The sequence below is a fragment of the Manis pentadactyla genome, chromosome 2 (assembly GCF_030020395.1).
Source record: "Manis pentadactyla isolate mManPen7 chromosome 2, mManPen7.hap1, whole genome shotgun sequence".
Taxonomy (NCBI): Eukaryota; Metazoa; Chordata; class Mammalia; order Pholidota; family Manidae; genus Manis; species Manis pentadactyla.
Genome location: NC_080020.1, coordinates 95,293,879 through 95,309,198, shown reverse-complemented (window position 1 = coordinate 95,309,198; position 15,320 = coordinate 95,293,879).

The window sequence follows — 15,320 nt, the reverse complement described above, 5'->3', positions numbered from 1 at the left end:
CCCTGAAAAAAATTCAAAATAAAGGTCATAACCATGCTGATGGACCGGCAGAGAAATATACAAGACTTAAAGGACAAAGTTGGGAGGGAGAATGCAGAAATAAAACAGTCTCTGGAAGGACATAAAAGCAGACTGGATGAGGTGCAAGACGCCATTAATGGAATAGAAATCAGAGAACAGGAACACAGAGAAGCTGACGCAGAGAGAGACAAAAGGATCTCCAGGAAGGAAAGAATAGTAAGAGAACTGTGTGACCAATCCAAACGGAACAATATCTGCATTATAGGGGTATCAGAAGAAGAAGAGAGAGAAAAAGGGATAGAAACTGTCTTTGAAGACAGAATTGCTCAAAACTTCCCTAAACTGGGGGAGGAAATAGTCTCTCAGACCATGGAGTCCCACAGAACTCCCAAAACAAGGGACCAAAGGAGGACAACACCAAGACACATAATAATTAAAATGGCAAAGATCAAAGACAAGGACAGAGTATTAAAGGCAGCCAGAGAGAGAAATAGGTCACCTACAAAGGAAAACACATTAGGCTATCATCAGACTTCTCAACAGAAACCTTACAGGCCAGAAGAGAATGGCATGATATATTTAAAACAATGAAACAGAAGGGCCTTGAACCAAGAATACTGTATCCAGCACGATTATCATTTAAATATGAAGGAGGGATTAAACAATTCGCAGGCAAGCAAAAGTTGAGGGAAGTTGCCTCCCACAAACTACCTCTACAGGGTATATTTAATGATGTAGGTACCTCTACAGTGCTCTAGGTGGAAGCACTCCTAAGGCTAGATAGATGTCACCACAGAAAATAAAATCACAGCAAAGAAAGCAGACCAACCAAATACTAACTAAAGGAAAAAATAAAATCAACTACTCACAAAAGGAGTCAAAGGAAACACAAAAGAACACAGAATAAAACACCTAACATATAAAGAATGGAGGAGGAGGAATAAGAAGGGAGAGAAATAAAGTATCATCAGACTGTGCTTATAATAGCTTAATAAGCGAGTTAAGGTAGACAGTTAGATAGTAAAGAAGCTAACCTTGAACCTTTGGTAACCACGAATCTAAAGGCTGCAATGTCAATAAGTACATATCTTTCAATAAACATCCTAAGTGTAAATGGACTGACTGCACCAATCAAAAGACACAGAGTAACAGACTGGATAAAAAATCAAGACCCATCTATATGCTGCTTACAAGAGACTCACCTCAAACCCAAAGACATACACAGACTAAAAGTCAAGGGATGGAAAAAGATATTTCATGAAAACAACAGGGAGAAGAAAGCAGGTGTAGCAGTACTGGTATCAGAAAAAACAGACCTCAAAACAAAGAAAGTAACAAGAGATAAAGAAGGACATTACATAATGATAAAGGGCTCAGCCCAATAAGAGGATATAACCATTATAAATATATATGCACCCAATACAGGAGCACCAACATATGTGAAACAAGCACTAACAGAATTAAAGGAGGAAATAGAATGCAATGCATTTGTTCTAGGAGACTTCAATACACCACTCACTTCAAAGGACCGATCCACCAGACACAAAATAAGTAAGGACAGAGAGGCACTGAACAGCACACTGGAACAGATGGACTTAACAGACATCTACATAACTCTACACCCAAAAGTAGCAGGATACACATTCTTCTCAAGTGCACATGGAACATTCTCCAGAATAGACCACATACTAGGCCACAAAAAGAGCCTCAGTAAATTCAAAAAGACTGAAATTCTACCAACCAACTTCTCAGACCACAAAGGTATAAAACTAGAAATAAATTGTACAGAGAAAACAAAAAGGTTCACAAACACATGGAGGCTTAACAACATGCTCCTAAATAATCAATGGATCAATGACCAAATTAAAACAGAGATCAGGCACTATATGAAGACTAATGACACTGAATGCATAAAGCCCCAACTTCTATGGGACACAGCAAAATCAGTTCTAAGAGGAAAGTATATAGCAACCCAGGCCTATCTAAAGAAGCAAGAACATTCCCTAATGAATAGTCTAAAGTCACAATTATTGAAACTGGAAAAAGAACAAAAGAGGCCCAAAGTCAGCAGAAGGAGGGACATAACAAAGATCAGAGAAGAAATAAATAAACTTGAGAACAGTAAAACAATAGAAAAAAATCAATGAAACCAAGAGCTGGTTATTTGAAAAAATAAACAAAATAATAAGCCCTGAGCCACACTTATTAAGAGAAAAAGAGAATCTACACACATCAACAGAATCAGAAATGAGAAAGGAAAAATCATGATGGACCCCACAGAAATACAAAAAATTACTAGGGAATACTATGAAAATCTATATGCTAACAAGCTGCAAAACCTAGAAGAAATGGACCACTTCCTAGAAAAATACAACCTTTCAAGACTGACCAAGGAAGAAACAGAAAATCTAAACAGACCAATTACCAGCAACAAGTTTGAAGCAGTAATCAAAAAACTACCCCAAAGTAGCAGGATACACATTCTGCTGTGTGGACCAGGATACAAAACCCCTGGTCCAGATGGATTCGCTGCTGAATTTTATCAGACATATAGAGAAGACATAATAACCATTCTCCTTAAAGTTCTCCAAACAACAGAAGAGGAGGGAATACTTCCAAACTCATTCTATGAAGCCAGCATCACTCTAATACCAAAACCAGGCAAAGACCTCACCAAAAAAGAAAATTACAGACCAATATCCCTGATGAACATAGATGCAAAAAATACTCAACAAAATATTAGCAAACTGAATTCAAAAATACATCAAGAGGATCATACACCATGACCAAGTGGGATTCATCTCAGGGATGCAAGGATGGTACGACATTTGAAAATCCATCAACATTATCCACCACATCAACAAAAAGAAGGACAGAAACCACATGATCATTTCCATAGATGCTGAAAAAGCATTTGACAAAATTTAACATCCATTCATGATAAAAACTCTCAACAAAATGGGTATACAGGGCAAGTACCTCAACATAATAAAGGCCATATACGACAAACCCATAGCCAACATGATACTTAACAACGAAAAGGTGAAAGCTTTTCCTCTAAGATCAGAACAAGACAGGGATGCCCACTCTCCCCACTGTTATTCAATATAGTACTGGAAGTCCTAGTCACAGCAATCAGACAAAACAAAGAAATAAAAGGCATCCAGATTGGTAAACAGGAAGTCAAACTGTCACTATTTGCAGATGACATGATATTGTATATGAAAAACCCTAAAGACTCCACTCCAAAACTACTAGAACTAATACCTGAATTCAGCAAAGTTGCAGGACACAAAATTAATACACAGAAATCTGTTGCTTCCCTATACACTAACAACGAATTAACAGAAAGAGAAATCAGGAAAACAATTCCATTCACATTTGCATCTAAAAGAATAAAATACCTAGGAATAAACCTAACCAAGGAAGTGAAAGACCTGTACCCTGAAAACTACAAGACACTCTTACAAGAAATTAAAGAGGACACTAACAAATGGAAACTCATCCCATGCTCTTGGCTAGGAAGAATTAATACCATCAAAATGGCCATCCTGACTAAAGTAATCTACAGATTCAATGCAATGCCTATCAAAATATCAACAACATTCTTCAACGAACTGGAACAAATAGTTTTAAAATTTATATTGAACCGGAGGCGGAGCCAACATGGCGGCGTGAGTAGGACAGTGGGAATCTCCTCCCAAAAACATATATACTTTTGAAAATACAACAAACACAACTAGCCCTAAAAGAGAGACCAGAAGACGCAGGACAGTGGCCAGACTGCAGCTACACCAGCGAGAACCCAGCGACTGGTGAAAGGGCTTTTCTTCTTCCTTCCTAATTACAACGAATTCTTAAATAGAATTCGTGCCTCATATCAAATTTACCGAGTATCATAACTCCTCCAAGTGGTAAAGATACCTCAAGACAAATGCTGGGCATAGAAGCCACAGGGCATAAATATGCAAAGAAATAAAAAGCTAACCATTTCAAACAATAAGGCTTCTCTCTCACTTACCAACTTAACATTTCCCTGTGTGGCCCCGGAAGATGACTGGTTAGCCAGAGACGGGTAAGATTCCTCAAGGGAGGAACAACCTAAGACAGGCACAGTCGCTGGGGGGTCATCAGGTGAGAAATTGGGGATCAACAGAGGTGAGGCTTAGAACCTCACCCCCCCTGTTCTGAGAGAAATCTTCTGCATATGTGGATGTTTTATTGCCCTTGTCTAGCTTGGATTAACACATAGTCTACAGGCACACACCTGATCATCTACATTTGCTCTCTTACAACACTAAACTATGTTTTCTACCTTTATGTTGTATCTACCTACCACCTCAGCATCTTATTAAAAATAATAAAGAGAGAAATGTGGTATCCACATATAAATCAAGTATAAAAATCAAATGTGTATTCATATTTGAACTGACTGTTTATAGTTCATAATGCATGAGCAAAACCAAAAGTTTCTGTGATGACTGCCCTTGTGCTGTTCACCATGTAACTTATTCACTATGTAAGAATTTGTTCTCCATGTAAGAACTTGTTCGTTATGCTTCAGAAGATTGGAGACTGACGAAAATTAGGCTTGGGGTGGATTAATGATTGTGCATTGAGCATTGACTCCCCTATACAGAATTTTATTGTTGTTAACAACCATTTGATCAATAAAAATGAGAGATGCCCTAACAACAACAACCAAGAAAAAGTACACACTTCCAATTGTAAAATAAATAAGCAACCGGGATGTAATGTATAGCATGGGGAATGTGGTCAAAATGTTGTAGCAGCTTGGTATGGTGATGGCTGGTACTTGGAATTGTCATGTATATAAATGTTGAATCACTGTGTTGTACACCTGAAACTAATGTAATGTAATACTGTGTGTCAACTACCCTTCAATAAAAAATAATTATCTAAAAAAAAAAAAAAAAAAAAAAAATTTATATTGAACCGAAAAAGACCCGAATAGCCAAAGCAGTCCTGAGAAGGAAGAATAAAGCAGGGGCATCTCACTTCCCAACTTCAAGCTCTACTACAAAGCCACAGTAATCAAGAAAATTTGATACTGGCACAAGAACAGAGCCACAGACCAGTGGAACACAATAGAGATTCCAGATATTAACCCAAACATATATGGCCAAATAATATATGATAAAGGAGTCATGGACATACAATGGAGAAATGACAGACTATTCAACAGGTGGTGTTGGCAAAACTCGACAGCTACATGTAAGTGAATGAAACTGGATCATTGTCTAACACCATACACAAAAGTAAATTCGAAATGGATCAAAGGCCTGAATGTAAGTCATGAAACCATAAAACTCTTAGAATAAAACATAGGCAAAAATCTCTTGGACATAAACATGAGCGACTTCTTCATGAATGTATCTCCCCAGGCAAGGGAAACAAAAGCAAAAATGAACAAGTGGGACTATATCAAACTGAAAAGCTTCTGTACAGCAAAGGACACCACCAATAGAACAAAGAGGAATTCTACAGTATGGGAGAATATATTCATAAATGACAGATCCGATAAAGGCTTGACATCTAACATATATAAAGAGCTCATGCACCTCAACAAACAAAAGCAAATAATCCAATTAAAAAATGGGCAGAGGAGTTGAACAAACAGTTCACCAAAGAAGAAATTCAGATGGCCAACAGACACATGAAAAGATGCTCCACATTAGTAGTCATCAGAGAAATGTTAATTAAAACCACAATGAGCTATCACCTAACACCAGTAAGGATTGCCACCATCCAAAAGACAAACAACAACAAATGTTGGCGAGGTTGTGGAGAAACAGGAACCCTTCTACACTGCTAGTGGGAATGTAAACTAGTTCAACCATTGTGGAAAACAGTATGGAGGTTCCTCAAAAAGCTCAAAATAGAAATACCATTTGACCCAGGAATTCCATTTCTAGGAATTTACCCTAAGAATGCAGCAGCCCAGTTTGAAAAAGACAGATGCACCCCTATGTTTATCACAGCACTATTTACAATAGCCAGGAAATGGAAGCAAGCAAAGTGTCCATCAGTAGATGAATAGATAAAGATGTGCTACATATACACAATGGAATATTATTCAGCCGTAAGAAGAAAACAAATCCTACCATTTGCAACACCATGGATGGACCTAGAGGGGATTATGCTCAGTGAAATAAGCCAGGCAGAGGAAGACAAATACCAAATGATTTCTCACATTTGTGGAATATAAAAACAAAGAAAAAACTGAGGGAACCAAACAACAGCAGAATAACAGAACCCAAGAATGGACTAACAGTTACCAAAGGGAAAGGGACTGGGGAAGATGGGTGGGGAGGGAGGGATAAGGGTGGGGAAAAAGAAAGGGGGCATTACAATTAGCATGTTTAATGTAGGGGGGGCACGGGAAGGGCTGTGCAACACAAAGAGGACAAGTAGTGATTCTACAGTATCTTACTATGCTGATGGACAGCGACTGTGATGGGGTATGTGGGGGGTACTTGGTGATGGGGGAGTCTAGTAAACAATGTTCCTCATGTAATTATAGATTAATGATACCAAACAAAAACAAAAAAAAAGAAATTAGTATACTGAAGTAGTTTTGAAAACTAACCATGAACTGTATTCTATAAATAACTCAGGCATTTTAAATATGCAAAAAAATTGAGCAAGGAATATGTTTTGGACAAACCCTATTTGTGAAAAACTTTTACATTATTAATTTGGATAAAATTAATATTGCTCCCAGAAGAAAAATGTCACATTTCTCTGTTCCAAGATAATAAGGTAATGAATTATATAAGAAAAATACAGTAACCACAATATTTATTTTTGATTGTGTATTTGAATTTAACATCAGAAAATTTAATTTTAATATCATATATTTATGTTTATACCAAAGTGCAATAAAAATAAAAGATATGATTATATTTCTCATATTTGTTTCTTGTTACCGCCACCCCTTCACTTATTCACCATGTTCTCCTGCCCCATCCAAGCATTTGAGATTAGGAACTCTCATCTTGCCCTTCCTGTACTCCTTCTAGGTACAAAGATAATAAATGACCTAAAATATGTAAAATTTCCATATATATTTGTCATTTTTCCATAATTGGGGGACACAAAAGAAGAAACCCAGAACTTCAGAGCCAAAGGCAATGGAGAAATTCTGTCTAACCATAATATTACCAGGTGAGAATGGGTTGGATTTGGAGAAGAGCACATAAAGAAATCTGAACTCAAGGTTTCATAGAGTTCCTCTAGTTTTGTTTCGCTATTGAGGTTCATAAAGCAAGTCCTCAGTATAACAGCAGCTCTCTAAAGGAATCAGAGAGGGTCTATGTCAGGTGTACAGGCCAATGGCAACCTTGAGAAGAGGACCCTCTGTTACTCTGTAAGAATAAAAACTGTAAGACTAATGTAATACCTAATAATGAATGTAATACCTAGTGCCAAATAACTGATGTAATACCTAATAACAGATTAACCGATATTTAACCACACAATTGCATACACAGTAAATTACAAAAATAACAATCAATTAAGTACTATATCATTTGCAAACTGTAAGTGGAATTTTGTTAAGTGCTTGGTAATGGTGGTGTTCACTAATTAATTTTATATATATATATATATATATATATATATATATATATATATATATATATATCAGCTTCTATTTGCCAGGCAGTATTCTGGTTGCTGAAGTTATGGCAATAAAATAAACAAAATCCTTGACCTTATGGAGCATACATTTTGGAAGAGAGAGAAGGACAAAATAAATAAGCAGACCATGTTCTTAAATTTGAGAGAATTTTGACAACAGCTCAGAGCCCAATAATCTTGAGATTTTAACTAGTAAGATTTATATTAGCTAAACAATTCTTGTATGTCAGAACTTTATTTCATTTATCTTTACAGCTTTGTAAGGTGTATATTATTCCCTTTCTACAAAGGAAGAAACTTAACTTACTTATTCTAACAGTCTTTGTGATTCTATAATGATTTGAATGGAAACTTTATTTTAAAAGTTTTAGTTTGGGCAAAACAGCATAGTTATTCCATTTGAATTTGTGTTTATTCAGAATAAGAAAATCCATGAAATTTTAATAAAGATACTCCATCTCTGCCTTCAATGAACTTCAATTAATCTTGAATACAAACCTCTACTTATTTATGTATTTTACACAGTAAATACCATTTTAAAATGATTTCTATGTATTACAATGTGTGATTTTGGAAAAGGAATGAATTTAACAATTTTCTATTCGAGTTTCCTATCCCTTTCCTTTTTTATTTAACTAATGAGAAAAATAAAACAGTAGTATTCAAAATTACATGTTTACTTGGTAGTAAAACCAAGATTAATTCTGAGATCTTCTGATTTCTGCTTCATTTATTATTTATGAAACCATTACAATTATCTTTTGATAATTTTACCATTCTTTAATGTTCACACTAATCATCACTGAGGTATTTTTAAAACCTGTTTTCCCTCGGTATTTACTGAAACTGACAAAATTTTGCACACATTACATAATAAAACATTAAAACAGTACAATAAAAATAGTTAATATAAGTAAGTTCTAAAGACAGGAGTGTTACTTCTTTGCTTAAGCATTTATACAGCATATTTATATGGAAAATACACAGAGTCACACAGTAGTGGGTGGTGCCACTATAGGATGAAGAAAAGGTGGAGAGCTGAGCGTGAGGCACTTGGGAAGCAGCAGCCCTCCAGCTCCAGCTGGTGTCTGAACAGGAAGGTGTTAACAGACCCTAATTTAGTGCTGTTGCTAACTTGTAACACCAAGGGTGACACGGACAAACGAGAGGTGGCTCTTGCCAATCACTAGAGCCAATTACCTGTTGCCTTCAAGAGCTGACCACCCACGCCAGTGGCTGGCTGATACTACAAGCCCTGTGGAACAACCGCTGACAGACTGCCAAGGATACAAAAAGAGGGGCCTGAGGAACCTGGTCTCAAGTATTTACTAGCTTGTGCTTTCAGCGGCAAATAACAAGTTTAGGTTAGGATTGTGAAATTTCTTTCTAAGCCTTTGGGAGAGCATGGACTGGAAGAGTCGTGAACACAGGGTATACGAGTACCTTCATGAGGATAAACAGAAATAGTTCATTAGGAGAATACAGGGCATTGCAGATTCCTATACAAAGAGAATTAAGGGAGGTCACAATATAGGTGTCTTCTTAGTTCCCTTGGTTTTACCTATTTTTTAATTGTCTGATTAAAAAACACAAAATACAAAGAACTTGATGGTAGAAAAAGAACTATGCCTCCAGTATTTCAGGATGTTGCTTATACAGCTGGTAAGATAGACAAGCTTGTTTTATAATAAATGACTTATAATAAATTCTAAGCACTGAGGTTTAATACAGTGATTCTAAGTGGCACAGAAGGATTTTGTACATATTCTTTGCAAAGAAGGGAAGCCATATTAATGACTGACCTTTGTTGGGTACATCCCCTGAATTTAATATTTTTCCACAGTTAAAAAAGAAGAACCAATTCTATCCTAGTACTAGATTTAACCTTCAGATGTCTAGAACCTTCATCACAATACCAAGCTCCTCTTCATGATTACTTTTTTTTTTTTTTTGTAGATAATTATTTTTTATTGAAGGGTAGTTGACACACAGTATTACATTAGTTTCAGGTGTACAACACAGTGATTCAACATTTATATACATGATAATTATAGCTACCAGCTATCACCATACAAAGTTGTTAACAATATTTTGACTATATTCCTTATGCTATACATTACATCCCAGTTATTATTTATTTTACAATTGGAAGTGTGTACTTTTTTTTTTTTTTAGAGGGCATCTCTCATATATATTGATCAAATGGTTGTTAACAACAATAAAAATAAAATTCTGTATAGGGGGGTCAAAGGTCAATGCACAATCATTAATCCACCCCAAGCCTAATTTTCGTCAGTCTCCAATCTTCTGAAGCATAATGAACAAGTTAGTACATGGAGAACAAATTCTTACATAGTGAATAAGTTACATGGTGAACAGTACAAGGGCAGTCATCACAGAAACTTTCGGTTTTGCTCATGCATTATGAACTATAAACAATCAGTTCAAATATGAATATTCGTTTGATTTTTATACTTGATTTATATATGGATACCACATTTCTCTCTTTATTATTATTATTTTTAATAAAATGCTGAAGTGGTAGGTAGAGGCAAGATAAAGGTAGAAAACATAGTTTAGTGTTGTAAGAGAGCAAATGTAGATGATCAGGTGTGTGCCTGTAGACTATGTGTTAATCCGAGCTAGACGAGGGCAATAAAACATCCACGGATGCAGAAGATTTCTCTCAGAATGGGAGGGGTGAGGTTCTAAGCCTCACCTCTGTTGATCCCCAATTTCTCACCTGATGGCCCCCCTGCGACTGTGCCTGTCTTAGGTTGTCCCTCCCTTGAGGAATCTTACCTGTCTCTGGCTAACCAGTCATCTTCCGGGGCCATACAGGGAAATGTAAAGTTGGTAAGTGAGAGAGAAGCCTTATTGTTTGAAAAGGTTAGCTTTCTACTTCTTTGCATATTTATGCCCTGTGGCTTCTATGCCCAACATTTGTCCTGAGGTATCTTTACCACTTGGAAGAATTATGATACTCGGTAAATTCGATATGAGGCACGAATTCTATTTAAGGGTTGTAATTAGGAAGGAAGAAGAAAACTATAGAAGTAGCAGGCGGAAGAAAACATGGGAAGATTGATTATTTCTTTGACATATCTTCTTGTAGAGTAACTTCAGCATGTATAGGTTTTAAAATACGAATTAAATTGTGCACACACATTAACATAATAGGAGTATAGTTACATAACCAAAGCATACCTGTAATTACCAGCCATCTCCAGTGAAACCAAGAAAACCAGTTAGGCACCTTAGGCATTTGAGAAAACTTATCTATGATATGGTGGATATTGTCCAACTGAACTTGAACAGTCTGAGAGAAATCAGACAAATTAAAACAACCCATTCCTGGGGACTGTTCATATCCCATATGTTCTTTTAACAGTAGATAGTCTGTAGTTGTAAGATTTTGGAGCGCTACAATTTGCACTTCTCCAAATTCTTGGTTGAGTTCCAACAGTATAGATTCAGTCAAATTTGTTGTTTTACTGTATGCACAGGCCAGCTTAGATATCTCCTTCTTCATTCCCATGGCAAGTCCAGGAACCGGTGGGATGAGTGCATCTACAGCTATAGCAGCGTGTGGATCTTTGTTGGGATTTTTTGATGATCATCTTCTGGCATGAGTCTTCCAGAGAGTGCTGATGTTGGAAGTTCTTTTTCATATCGTATCTTAGTTCATTTTCGGGGTAGCCAAATTAGGCTTTGATCCTCTGTATAAACACAAAGAGACCCTTTGCCTACACTTTTATATGCCCTTTATACCATTGTGTAGAACTCACTGGAGGTCACCACACAGGAACTGCTTTTTTTTTTTGTTATCATTAATCTACACTTACATGATGAATATTATGTTTACTAGGCTCTCCCCTATACCAGGTCCCCCCTATATACCCCTTTACAGTCACTGTCCATCAGCATAGCAAAATGTTGTAGAATCACTACTTGTCTTATCTGTGTTGTACAGCCCTCCCCTTCACCCCCCCATGCATGCTAATCTTAATGCCCCCCTTCTTCTCCCCCCCATCCCTCCCTACCCACCCATCCTCCCCAGTCCCTTTCCCTTTGGTACCTGTTAGTCCATTCTTGAGTTCTGTGATTCTGCTGCTGTTTTGTTCCTTCAGTTTTTCCTTTGTTCTTATACTCCACAGATGAGTGAAATCATTTGGTATTTCTCTTTCTCCGCTTGGCTTATTTCACTGAGCATAATACCCTCCAGCTCCATCCATGTTGCTGCAAATGGTAGGATTTGCCCTTTTCTTATGGCTGAGTAGTATTCCATTGTGTATATGTACCACTTCTTCTTTATCCATTCATCTATCAATGGACATTTAGGTTGCTTCCAATTCTTGGCTATTGTAAATAGTGCTGCAATAAACATAGGGGTGCATCTGTCTTTCTCAAACTTGATTGCTGTGTTCTTAGGGTAAATTCCTAGGAGTGGAATTCCTGGGTCAAATGGTAAGTCTGTTTTGAGCATTTTGATGTACCTCCATACTGCTTTCCACAATGGTTGAACTAACTTACATTCCCACCAGCAGTGTAGGAGTGTTCCCCTTTCTCCACAGCCTCGCCAACATTTGTTGTTGTTTGTCTTTTGGATGGCAGCCATCCTTACTGGTGTGAGGTGATACCTCATTGTAGTTTTAATTTGCATTTCTCTGATAATTAGCGATGTGGAGCATCTTTTCATGTGTCTGTTGGCCATCTGTCTTTCTTTCTTGGAGAACTGTCTGTTCAGTTCCTCTGCCCATTTTTTAATTCGGTAATTTGTTTTTTGTTTGTTGAGGCGTGTGAGCTCTTTATATATTCTGGACTTCAAGCCTTTATCGGATGTGTCATTTTCAAATATATTCTCCCATACTGTACGGTTCCTTTTTGTTCTATTGATGGTGTCTTTTGCTGTACAGAAGCTTTTCAGCTTAATATAGTCCCACTTATTCATTTTTGCTGTTGTTTTCCTTGCCCGGGAAGATATGTTTAAGAAGAAGTCACTCATGTTTATTTCTAAGAGGTTTTTGCCTATGTTTTTTTCCAAGAGTTTAATGGTTTCATGACTTACATTCAGGTCTTTGATCCATTTTGAGTTTACTTTTGTATATGGGGTTAGACAGTGGTCCAGTTTCATTCTCCTACATGTAGCTGTCCAGTTTTGCCAGCACCATCTGTTGAAGAGACTGTCATTTCGCCATTGTATGTCCATGGCTCCTTTATCAAATATTAATTGACCATATATGTCTGGGTTAATGTCTGGATTCACTAGTCTGTTCCATTGGTCTGTGGCTCTGTTCTTGTGCCAGTACCAAATTGTCTTGATTACTATGGCTTTATAGTAGAGCTTGAAGTTGGGGAGTGAGATCCCCCCTACTTTATCCTTCTTTCTCAGGATTGCTTTGGCTATTCGGGGTCTTTGGTGTTTCCATATGAATTTTTGAATTACTTTTTCCAGTTCATTGAAGAATGTTGCTGGTAGTTTCATAGGGATTGCATCAAATCTGTATATTGCTTTGGGCAGGATGGGCATTTTGACTATATTAATTCTTCCTAGCCATGAGCATGGGATGAGTTTCCATCTGTTAGTGTCGCCTTTAATTTCTCTTAAGAGTGACTTGTAGTTTTCAGAGTGTAAGTGTTTCTCTTCTTTGGTTAGGTTTATTCCTAGGTATTTTATTTTTTTTTGATGCAATTGTGAATGGAGTTGTTTTCCTGATTTCTCTTTCTGTTGGTTCATTGTTAATGTATAGGGAAGCCACAGATTTCTGTGTGTTAATTTTGTATCCTGCAACTTTGCTGTATTCTGATATCAGTTCTAGCAGTTTTGGGGTGGAATCTTTAGGGTTTTTTATGTACAGTATCATGTCATCTGCAAATAGTGAGAGTTTAACTTCTTCTTTAACAATCTGGATCCCTTGTATTTTTTTGTTTTGGCTGATTGCCGTGGCTAGGACCTCCAGTACAATGTTAAATAACAGTGGGGAGAGTGGGCATCCCTGTCTAGTTCCCGATCTCAGAGGAAAAGGTTTCAGCTTCTCACTGTTCAATATAATGTTGGCTGTGGGTTTATCATAAATGGCCTTTTTTATGTTGAGATACTTGCCCTCTATTCCCATTTTGCTGAGAGTTTTTATCATGAATGAATGTTGAACTTTGTCAAATGCTTTTTCAGCATCTATGGAGATGATCATGTGGTTTTTGTCTTTCTTTTTGTTGATGTGGTGGATGATGTTGATGGACTTTTGAATGTTGTACCATCCTTGCATCCCTGGGATGAATCCCACTTTGTCATGGTGTACGATCCTTTTGATGTATTTTTCAATTCGGTTTGCTAATATTTTGTTGAGTATTTTTGCATCTAAGTTCATCAGGGATTTTGGTCTGTAATTTTCTTTTTTGGTGGGGTCTTTGCCTGGTTTTGGTATTAGGGTGATGTTAGCTTCATAGAATGCGTTTGGGAGTATCCCCTCCTCTTCTATTTTTTGGAAAACTTTAAGGAGAATGGGTATTATGTCTTCCCTGTATGTCTGATAAAATTCAGAGGTGAATCCATCTGGCCTGGGGGTTTTGTTCTTTGGTAGTTTTTTGATTACCGCTTCAATTTCATTGCTGGTAATTGGTCTGTTTAGATTTTCTGTTTCTTTCTGGGTCAGTCTTGGTAGGTTGTATTTTTCTAGGAAGTTGTCCATTTCTCCTAGGTTTCCCAGCTTGTTAGCATATAGGTTTTCATAGTACTCTCTAATAATTCTTTGTATTTCTGTGGGGTCCGTCGTGATTTTTCCTTTCTCATTTCTGATACTGTTGATTTGTGTTGACTCTCTTTTCCTCTTAATAAGTCTGGCTAGAGGCTTATCTATTTTGTTTATTTTCTCGAAGAACCAGCTCTTGGTTTCATTGAGTTTGGCTATTGTTTTATTATTCTCAATTTTATTTATTTCTTCTCTGATCTTTATTATGTCCCTCCTTCTGCTGACCTTAGGCCTCATTTGTTCTTCTTTTTCCAATTTCGATAATTGTGACATTAGACCATTCATTTGAGATTGTTCTTCCTTTTTTAAATATGCCTGGATTGCTATATACTTTCCTCTTAAGACTGCTTTTGCTGTGTCCCACAGAAGTTGGGGCTTTGTGTTGTTGTTGTCGTTTGTTACCATATATTGCTGGATCTCCATTTTGGTTTGGTCATTGATCCATTGATTATTTAGGAGCGTGTTGTTAAGCCTCCATGTGTTTGTGAGCCTTTCTGCTTTCTTTGTATAGTTTATTTCTAGTTTTATGCCTTTGTGGTCTGAAAAGTTGGTTGGTAGGATTTCAATCTTTTGGAATTTACTGAGGCTCTTTTTGTGGCCTAGTATGTCGTCTATTCTGGAGAATGTTCCATGTGCACTTGAGAAGAATGTGTATCCTGTTGCTTTTGGATGTAGAGTTCTGTAGATGTGTATTAAGTCCATCTGTTCTAGTGTGTTGTTCAGTGCCTCTGTGTCCTTACTTATTTTCTGTCTGGTGGATCTGTCCTTTGGAGTGAGCGGTGTGTTGAAGTTTCCTAGAATGAATGCATTGCATTCTATTTCCTCCTTTAGTTCTGTTTGTATTTGTTTCAGGTATGTTGGTGCTCCTGTATTGGGTGCATATATATT